We start from the raw sequence: 10,747 nt of genomic DNA on the forward strand, positions 1-10,747 counted from the left end.
GATTCTACCTATAATCAGTACAACTGATATAACACAATATAGTGATTCTACCTATAATCAGTTCAACTGATATAACACAATAGTGATTCTACCTATAATCAGTTCAACTGATATAACACAATAGTGATTCTACCTATAATCAGTGCAACTGATATAACACAATAGTGATTCTACCTATAATCAGTTCAACTGATATAACACAATAGTGATTCTACCTATAATCAGTTAATGTTTTTACATTTGCTGTTCTTGGCTGTTCTAAACAGCGCTGTCTGGTAGGACATTCCCGGGAAAATCATCCAGCACGCAGGAAGTGATGTGTTTTGCGTCACCAGCAGCAACAGCTGTTTGTTTGGAATGAATATAAGACTGACTCAGTAGTTAACATGACTTCAAGATGGAGAGCAAGTCAATACATTGCAATGACCACCTCTCACCAGTAGATGTCGCCAGAATAAACAGAAACGAAGATCAGATTGCCACTTTAAGATTCACCATCATTTTTACCTACATTATTACTCTACCATTGAAACACTTTTTATACAATGGGGTAAAACCAATAATGTCACTGAGTTTATCAAGACACTAAATCAAAAGAAAACTGTTAAAATAATTTCTGCATTCTCTGTGAACTCTTTTTTCCCAAATTTCCCCAAGGGGATCAATAAAGGAATATCTTATCTTATCCCATCTTATCTTAAATCATTAAACACAAATGTAAATGGGGCACAGGATGATGTGAGGGTTCATATAAGGCACATTCAGTCTTCATTTTGAGAGTGTGTGTGTGTGTGTGCGTGTGTATGTAAACCTGTTTATACAACGGCATGCAAATTTCTCGATTCCGATTGGCCATTCACACGTCTTTATTGGTAACAATCCACGGTCCTGGGCTCAGGACCCGCCCACAACCAAATCACATAACCCTCCCCGGCTCACTCCGGGAGAAAACAGGATCGCGGAGATCAAATGGTTATGTTGAAAGCACCATAACGACTAAATATGAAGCGATTCTGTCAAGGGGAATGTGTTAGTATTTTAAACAATGTTGGATGATGTAATTGATGGGTCTTGACTCAATCTAGAACAAAAGAAAAATCGCGGATTGATTGATAGATTAATTGATTGATTTAAATTTCTTCCTTCCTACTTTCTTGCAGCGTTCTCTCTCACACTGTCCGACGCTGGCGTACCCACAAACACACACACACACACACACACACACACACACACACACTCCTGTCTGCAACAGCGGGGGAGTCAGACTGAGAGAGAAGCAGCGCTGTTTTAAGTGAGCATGGTCTATTGAATTGATTGATTGGTTGATTGCTAATTTTATTACTGTACCCCTGGTTTCCAACTGGTTAAGTTTAGGCTAAAAGAAATAAATAAAAAAATAGGGCGAAGAAAACGTTTTTTTCCTATAGGGCAAAGAAAACGTTTTAATAAATTTTCAATCAATCATTCCAATAATACACAGTTGGATGTGTTAGTTGGTTGGATGCACTTCAAGCTGCTTCCACATGAGGCAACTTCTCTCAATCATTCCAATAATACACAGTTGGATGTGTTAGTTTGGTTGGATGCACTTCAAGCTGCTTCCACATGGAGTTGTGGGAACTACTTTTTCTGGCGGATGGTTTTTTCAATAAATCTTCGATTAATGTGTGTTTATTGTATAGAAATAAGGTTGGATGAATCTGGCAGTTGTATAAAAGCTTTACACCACGTGCAGTCGTGATTTGTGACCAATAAACCATGCCTAGGGGGGTCTAACGACCCTCGGCTGCGCCTCGGGCCTAACAACCACCCCTAGGCATGGTTTATTGGTCACAAACCACTCCTGCGTGTGATGTAATGCTTAAATATAAACCTGTGCCCGTGCATTACTTCAAAACATGATCCGTGCACAACTTCCAGCTAAAGTATGTAGGTTTAGTTTTGCAACAAAATATAACATTGCGTTAGAAGGCAGACCTCCTTAGAGTTAGTGTTCTGGCCCAGCGCATGTACTCTGCATGTTGCATATCGTTCATCACAGCCTCACAGTCATCCTTAACACGCAGCAGTAACTCAGGTATTGCTTGATCCTACACACAGACATACCTGTTCTGTGGCGCTCACAGCAGTAGTCCCTGTCTGAAGCTCTGAGGTGTTCTCCTGGCTAAACGGAAAATTATGAAATAAAAAGCAAATAATTGTCCTCGCACTACGTCCTGGGGTGTTATTCATACAGTGTTAGAACATGATCTGGAGCAACGGCCGCCTACTGACGGAGCCCTTTCCTCTACAGTCATCTGAATAGTTCAGAGTCAGGGAGGTGTTGTAGAGAGGAGACACAGATCCATACTGCCATCAGTACACAGATCCATACTGCCATCAGTACACAGATCCATACTGCCATCAGTACACAGATCCATACTGCCATCAGTACACAGATCCATACTGTCACCAATACACAGATCCATACTGTCACCAATACACAGATCCATACTGTCACCAGTACACAGATCCATACTGCCATCAGTACACTGATCCATACTGCCATACTGCTACCAGTACACAGATCCATACTGCCATCAGTACACAGATCCATACTGCCATCAGTACACAGATCCATACTGCCATCAGTACACAGATCCATACTATCATCAGTACACAGATCCATACTGCTATACCAGTACACAGATCCATACTGCCATCAGTACACAGATCCATACTGCATACCAGTACACAGATCCATACTGCTATACCAGTACACAGATCCATACTGCCACCAGTACACAGATCCATACTGCCATCAGTATACAGTCTCCTTGTGTTATGGTGATGAGCAGTCTCCTTGTGTTATGGTAGTGATGACCAGTCTCCTTGTGTTATGGTAGTGATGACCAGTCTCCTTGTGTTATGGTAGTGATGACCAGTCTCTTTGTGTTATGGTAGTGATGACCAGTCTCTTTGTGTTATGGTAGTGATGACCAGTCTCTTTGTGTTATGGTAGTGATGACCAGTCTCCTTGTGTTATGGTAGTGATGACCAGTCTCCTTGTGTTATGGTAGTGATGACCAGTCTCCTTGTGTTAGTGATGACCAGTCTCCTTGTGTTATGGTAGTGATGACCAGTCTCCTTGTGTTAGTGATGACCAGTCTCCTTGTGTTATGGTAGTGATGACCAGTCTCCTTGTGTTAGTGATGACCAGTCTCCTTGTGTTATGGTAGTGATGACCAGTCTCCTTGTGTTATGGTAGTGATGAACAGTATCCTTGTGTTATGGTAGTGATGACCAGTCTCCTTGTGTTATGGTAGTGATGACCAGTCTCCTTGTGTTATGGTAGTGATGACCCGTCTCCTTGTGTTATGGTAGTGATGACCAGTCTCCTTGTGTTATGGTAGTGATGACCAGTCTCCTTGTGTTATGGTAGTGATGACCAGTCTCCTTGTGTTATGGTAGTGATGACCCGTCTCCTTGTGTTATGGTAGTGATGACCAGTCTCCTTGTGTTATGGTAGTGATGACCAGTCTCCTTGTGTTAGTGATGACCAGTCTCCTTGTGTTATGGTACAGTATAGGCCTAATATTTCAGGATGTGAGCAAGTTACCTTGGAATCTGTATGTTCCATAAACTATTTAGACAAAAGATTATTGCTAACCTGAATTTTTTTGGCTATAGAAAGTGCAGACTTTCAGCTTTAATCTGAGGGTATTTGCATCCAAACCAGGTAAACGGTGTAGAAATGACCAAAAGTAATTGGCTGCTCAGCTGTTCCATGGTCAGGTGTGTGTTATTCCCTCATTATTTCGTTTACAGTGGGTTTAGAAAGTTCCAAGTAGCCTATTTTCCATCTACAGATTGGACCGTATGAATGTATGGGAACATACCCTGCATTAATATGGTAAAAACAAAAGAAAATTGGGGCTTTCATGATTTGAGACGACAGCAAGCGTGGCTGATGTCTGGGTGCTTTGGGTGTAAAGTGCCGGTGTTCACGGTGCTCCTCACCAGGCTGACACGGCACACAAAGCCCCCGGCTGTCTCGCACCAGCTCCATGGTCTCCTCGTCCACCTTCACCAGACGGATGGGGTAGATGTTGGGGAGGATTCGGCTGTTGAACCCGCAGGCTCCCACCTGGAGACGAGAGGGTTAACTGCACCGTGTTCCGAGTCCGACTCACTTCATGTCACCCGGGAGACACAAGATCTAGAGCTCTCAGACCAGGCTCACCCTGAAGCGATGGGTGAAGGCCTCCCAGACGCTGGAACTCAAGCCCTATCGCCGGGCGAACCCGGTGACCCCACTCCGCTGACAGATTTCCCCCGATGTACTGCGCCACCTATAGAGACGTAAGTATATTACACTCATGCTTCTGTTGCTACAAACAGTCACTTTTCAACATTGACGTACAATTTGGAAGATGTTTAACCCCTTACAGTGCAGTCGTGCTTCTAAAACTAGGAACAGGACCATTGTCATATTATTCCACAACCTTTTGTTCGTTTTATCTTCCACCATGTGCTTTCAAACGTTTAAGAGTTTAAATGCATTTTCAGAAAGGAGATGGGGTGGAACCATGATTTATCTAGATATCTAGAGTTGAAGGCTGGGAAACAGAATAATAAAATCAGCAATAACACCTGCAGAGTGTTGTGTATTTGTCAATTTGTACAAACAAAGCTATTATCAGTTATGAGAATGACAAATTTATTTGGCATACAACCAGAGTGCAAATATAACAGTAATGTGCAATAGTAATTAAACTGGGTATAGAATATATAAATTAGTATGAACAGAGTTGTAATGTTAATATGTACAGTGATACAGGTATAAAGACACTATGGTATTAAGTCATACTGGCCAGCAGCGTAACTAGTAAGAGTAGGTAAGAGATATGTACAGATATAAATATAGTATCTACAGTAATGTAAAAAGGATTATATGTACTGTAGGTATGTACAGAGTTGCAGTATTAATATGTACAGTGATACAGGTATAAAGACACTATGGTAGTGAGTCGTATAATGCCTACACCTTTTCAAATTTGACAACGTAAACATTCTAAATGGACCAGCGTTTATTTCCTGTTGCCAGTGTGTCAACAGCTGATACCAGTTGCAGTGATTAGCGACTCTGCACCACGATGGCAGCCTTGGGCAGACCTGTAGTGGCAGAAGTGTAAATATAGAACGATCTGTAGGAGAAACAAAACATTAACCACGTTGACAAGCACCGACGAGAAAGCAGCAAAGTATTTTTACTCAAATACTGTACTTAAGTACAAAATTCGAGCTACTTTTCGATTTTCGAACTTTTTACTCCACTACATTTATCTGAACCCATCAGTTACTAGTTACTTTGAAGAAAAGAAAAATAGCATAGAAAACATGGCAGATAATGTTTCTTCATAAGCCTGTCAATTTCAAGGGGATGTGATCAGAGCAGCATAACTGGACCACATACCACTTTAACATAACCTTTAATCAGAGCAGCATAACTGGACCACATACCACTTTAACATGACCTTTAGAGGTCAATGGATCGAGGAATCAATGCTCCCAAGCACTGGAATACACGTCATGTATAATATGTACTTTAGATACTTAAGTACATTCAATAGCAAATAGGTCTCTACTTTTACTCAAGTATCATTTGAATGGAGGACTTTTACTTTGACCAGAATACTAATTTATCTGGGTATTTCGACTTTTACTAGTAAGGGAACTGTGTACTTCTTCCACCACTGCAAGAACGGATATTTTAAGCTGCATATTCTGTACATATATTAAAAAAGCATATCAAATCACACAGCATATCAAATCATAACAATCAACAATAACAAACGATTAAAACATGTACAACTTGATTGACAAAGGTTGGAGATCAAGGTTTTCAACTCTGCAACAGAGCGGAGAATCTCCAGCTTTAAGGACTGTTTGAGTTCATTCCACGAGCTAGAGGGGCGTCATAACTAAATGCAGATTCACCCTATGCAGAGCAAACTTGCGGGACCAGCCGGTCATTAGAACGGGTTCCATACGTTCCAAAGTTCCATTCCAGTAATGATGATGTAGTAGGCTATAAGGAGGTAGCTTACCAATAAGGGCCGTGAAAATTAACACCAGTGTTTATTGCGCCTCTCCGTCAAAGAGGGTCAACAAACCTTCTCATAAAGGACACAGTGATGAGTGTCGTATCTATCATTAGTGATGAATCTGAGGGCAGAGTGATATACAGGGATTTAAGGTCGAGGCCGCAGCAGGCCTATAAATCACCATAGTCCAGGACGCGTGAATACTTTCGACAACAAATGTTTGTTTCCGCGTGCGAGTTTTGCGCTCCGATTGGCCAGGTCATGTGATATGTGAGCCAATCGTGGGACAGCAAGTTCTGCGCCTATTTCCGGGTCTAAGAGCCTGCAAACAACCCTGCTCTAAGACAAACTCTAACCTTAACCAACTTCGAAAGAGTGCCTAAGCTTAACCGTCGAAAGAAGGGCAGGCGTTCTATCGCCATGCTCTAAGACAAACTCTAACCTTAACCAACTTCGAACGAGCGCCTAAGCTTAACCAGTGTAGACACTTGCGGTTCCACGATTGGGGCGGCGTACATGTCACATGACCAGAAATGACCTGGCCAATCAGAGACGCGGAAACAAACATTTGTTGTCTAAAGTATTCAGGTGTCCAGGACTGATAAGAAAACTGCTTTGACAATACTCTTCCTACTAATCAAAGGAAAGCTGGTTCTGTTTCTCTGTAGGAAGCCAATTTTCTGTCGCAACTTACATTATTATAAATGTTTACATTTAATCTTAAAAGTGGTGTTCTCCCTTTGATTTAAAAAAAATCTTTATGTAGGCGGCTGGGTGGCGCAGTGGTCTAAGCGCTCGTCACCAACGCGTGAGACACCGGTATCGAATCCGGCTGTCAGCGTCGCCTCTGGCTTGGGCCGGCCGTCATACTGACTCAATTGGCAGAGTCAGCGGGAGGGGAGTCGATGGGTGGTAGTCTGGTCGTTGTGAACAGCGACTCCTACAGGTCGGTCAGGGCGCCTGCACAGCAAGGACAGGAGGTGTCGAGGGCAGTGTGAGCCTCCCACACGTTACACCTCGCCAACGAGAGTCCGCACTGGCAGGTGAAAAGAAGTGGCTGGCTGACTCCGCATGTATCGGAGGGGACATGCGATAGATTAATCAACCCTCCCTACGACCGACCAGTGGGGGGCACATGCGAGCAACGATCAAGACAGGGGAGGGGGGAATTGGCACGGATAAATTAGGATGGGAGAAAAACAGAAAAAGTGGATAAAAAAATAAAATAATAATCTTTATTTGAAATCTTTATCTCGAACAAAAACCAATCATTAATCTCTAGCAATAAAAATGAAAAAAAAGAACTTACCTCAACCTAATTTAGTTAGAAAGGAGTAGGAAGAAGTATACACTTATTTAATCCTACCCCTTTTCCACTATTCAAAATTAATGTAATTCCTTACTGATTTAAATCCTTACAAAACAAATATATATATACAAATATATGTAAAATATATACAGTATATCAGTTTTGTTGTGTATTGAGCTAAGACAGACTCCAGGTGAACTAAATGGTAACTACTGCACATTATCATTCAGGAAGCACACACCTCAACCAGTCAGACAAACTCAAATCTACCCTTTATGGCTTTTGCTATGCAGAGGAAAATGCCAAGGACTGTTCCGAGTACGTAATGAATGCTTAATCTAATTAGGTTCACAAATGAGCACCTTCAATTTGCCGTAGAAATGTAACAAGTGAATGAGACAGATGAATGCAACAATGTAGCATACAGATGAACTTAAAAAAATTTTTTTTACTAAGGAACACTCTAAAATGCCTAACGTTTATTTTATTCTATTTAACCAGACAGGTCGATTAAGAACAAATTCGTATTACAATGACGGCCTGGCGAGGACCTCTCAAAGGGACAAAAGGACCTCTCAAAGGGTAACAGGGAAAGGGGATAAAAGAAACAGATGATACATACATCACAGAGGTAAGGTAAATAATGAAAACACACATCAAACATATGTACGTAATACATGAAGCAGAACAGACAAATTACAAATAGCTGTGACCTGAAGTAGGTCAAAGTTCAAACAGTGTGAGAACTCACCATTGGAGGGAAGGCAGGGAGGAGGAGGCGGGGGGGGGAGTCTAGAGTAAGAGGCCAGAATGGGGTCCAAGGGTTTGGCAACGAGCCAGGCCAGATTGTCTGCACTGAGCTCCCCGGTACAGGACCGTACCAGGAACTGGGTCAGGGAGATTACTGTATACTGAAGCTAAAGGTGTCGTTACTGTATACTGAAGCTAAAGGTGTTACTGTACACTGAAGCTAAAGGTGTTACTGTACACTGAAGCTAAAGGTGTCATTACTGTACACTGAAGCTAAAGGTGTCATTACTGTACACTGAAGCTAAAGGTGTCATTACTGTACACTGAAGCTAAAGGTGTCATTACTGTACACTGAAGCTAAAGGTGTCATTACTGTATACTGAAGCTAAAGGTGTCATTACTGTACACTGAAGCTAAAGGTGTCATTACTGTACACTGAAGCTAAAGGTGTCATTACTGTACACTGAAGCTAAAGGTGTCATTACTGTACACTGAAGCTAAAGGTGTCATTACTGTATACTGAAGCTAAAGGTGTCATTACTGTACACTGAAGCTAAAGGTGTCATTACTGTACACTGAAGCTAAAGGTGTCATTACTGTATACTGAAGCTAAAGGTGTCATTACTGTACACTGAAGCTAAAGGCGTCATTACTGTACACTGAAGCTAAAGGTGTCATTACTGTACACTGAAGCTAAAGGTGTCATTACTGTACACTGAAGCTAAATGTGTTACTGTACACTGAAGCTAAAGGTGTCATTACTGTACACCGAAGCTAAATGTGTTACTGTACACCGAAGCAAAAGGTGTCATTACTGTACACTGAAGCTAAATGTGTTACTGTACACTGAAGCTAAAGGTGTTACTGTATACTGAAGCTAAAGGTGTTACTGTATACTGAAGCTAAAGGTGTCATTACTGTACACTGAAGCTAAAGGTGTCACTGTATACTGAAGCTAAATGTGTCATTACTGTACACTGAAGCTAAAGGTGTCATTACTGTATACTGAAGCTAAAGGTGTTACTGTACACTGAAGCTAAAGGTGTCATTACTGTATACTGAAGCTAAAGGTGTCATTACTGTACACTGAAGCTAAAGGTGTCATTACTGTATACTGAAGCTAAAGGTGTCATTACTGTATACTGAAGCTAAAGGCGTCATTACTGTACACTGAAGCTAAAGGCGTCATTACTGTACACTGAAGCTAAAGGTGTCATTACTGTACACTGAAGCTAAAGGTGTTACTGTACACCGAAGCTAAAGGTGTTACTGTACACCGAAGCTAAAGGTGTCATTACTGTACACTGAAGCTAAAGGTGTTACTGTATACTGAAGCTAAAGGTGTTACTGTATACTGAAGCTAAAGGCGTCATTACTGTACACTGAAGCTAAAGGCGTCATTACTGTACACTGAAGCTAAAGGTGTCACTGTATACTGAAGCTAAATGTGTCATTACTGTACACTGAAGCTAAAGGTGTCATTACTGTATACTGAAGCTAAAGGTGTTACTGTACACTGAAGCTAAAGGTGTCATTACTGTATACTGAAGCTAAAGGTGTCATTACTGTATACTGAAGCTAAAGGTGTCATTACTGTACACTGAAGCTAAAGGTGTCATTACTGTACACTGAAGCTAAAGGTGTCATTACTGTATACTGAAGCTAAAGGTGTCATTACTGTATACTGAAGCTAAAGGTGTCATTACTGTATACTGAAGCTAAAGGTGTCATTACTGTATACTGAAGCTAAAGGTGTCATTACTGTACACTGAAGCTAAAGGTGTCATTACTGTATACTGAAGCTAAAGGTGTCATTACTGTATACTGAAGCTAAAGGTGTCATTATTGTACACTGAAGCTAAATGTGTCATTACTGTATACTGAAGCTAACGGTGTTACTGTACACTGAAGCTAAATGTGTCATTACTGTATACTGAAGCTAAAGGTGTCATTACTGTATACTGAAGCTAACGGTGTTACTGTATACTGAAGCTAAAGGTGTCATTACTGTATACTGAAGCTAAAGGTGTCATTACTGTATACTGAAGCTAAAGGTGTCATTACTGTACACTGAAGCTAAATGTGTCATTACTGTACACTGAAGCTAAAGGTGTCATTACTGTACACTGAAGCTAAAGGTGTCATTACTGTACACTGAAGCTAAAGGTGTCATTACTGTACACTGAAGCTAAAGGTGTCATTACTGTACACTGAAGCTAAAGGTGTCATTACTGTACACTGAAGCTAAAGGTGTCATTACTGTACACTGAAGCTAAAGGTGTCATTACTGTACACTGAAGCTAAAGGTGTCATTACTGTATATTGAAGCTAAAGGTGTCATTACTGTACACTGAAGCTAAAGGTGTCATTACTGTATACTGAAGCTAAAGGTGTCATTACTGTACACTGAAGCTAAAGGTGTCATTACTGTATATTGAAGCTAAAGGTGTCATTACTGTACACTGAAGCTAAAGGTGTCATTACTGTACACTGAAGCTAAAGGTGTCATTACTGTACACTGAAGCTAAAGGTGTCACTGTATACTGAAGCTAAAGGTGTTACTGTACACTGAAGCTAAAGGTGTCATTACTGTATACTGAAG

This window comes from Notolepis coatsorum, assembly GCF_963971535.1.
Source record: "Notolepis coatsorum genome assembly, chromosome: 14".
Classification (NCBI taxonomy): domain Eukaryota; kingdom Metazoa; phylum Chordata; class Actinopteri; order Aulopiformes; family Paralepididae; genus Notolepis; species Notolepis coatsorum.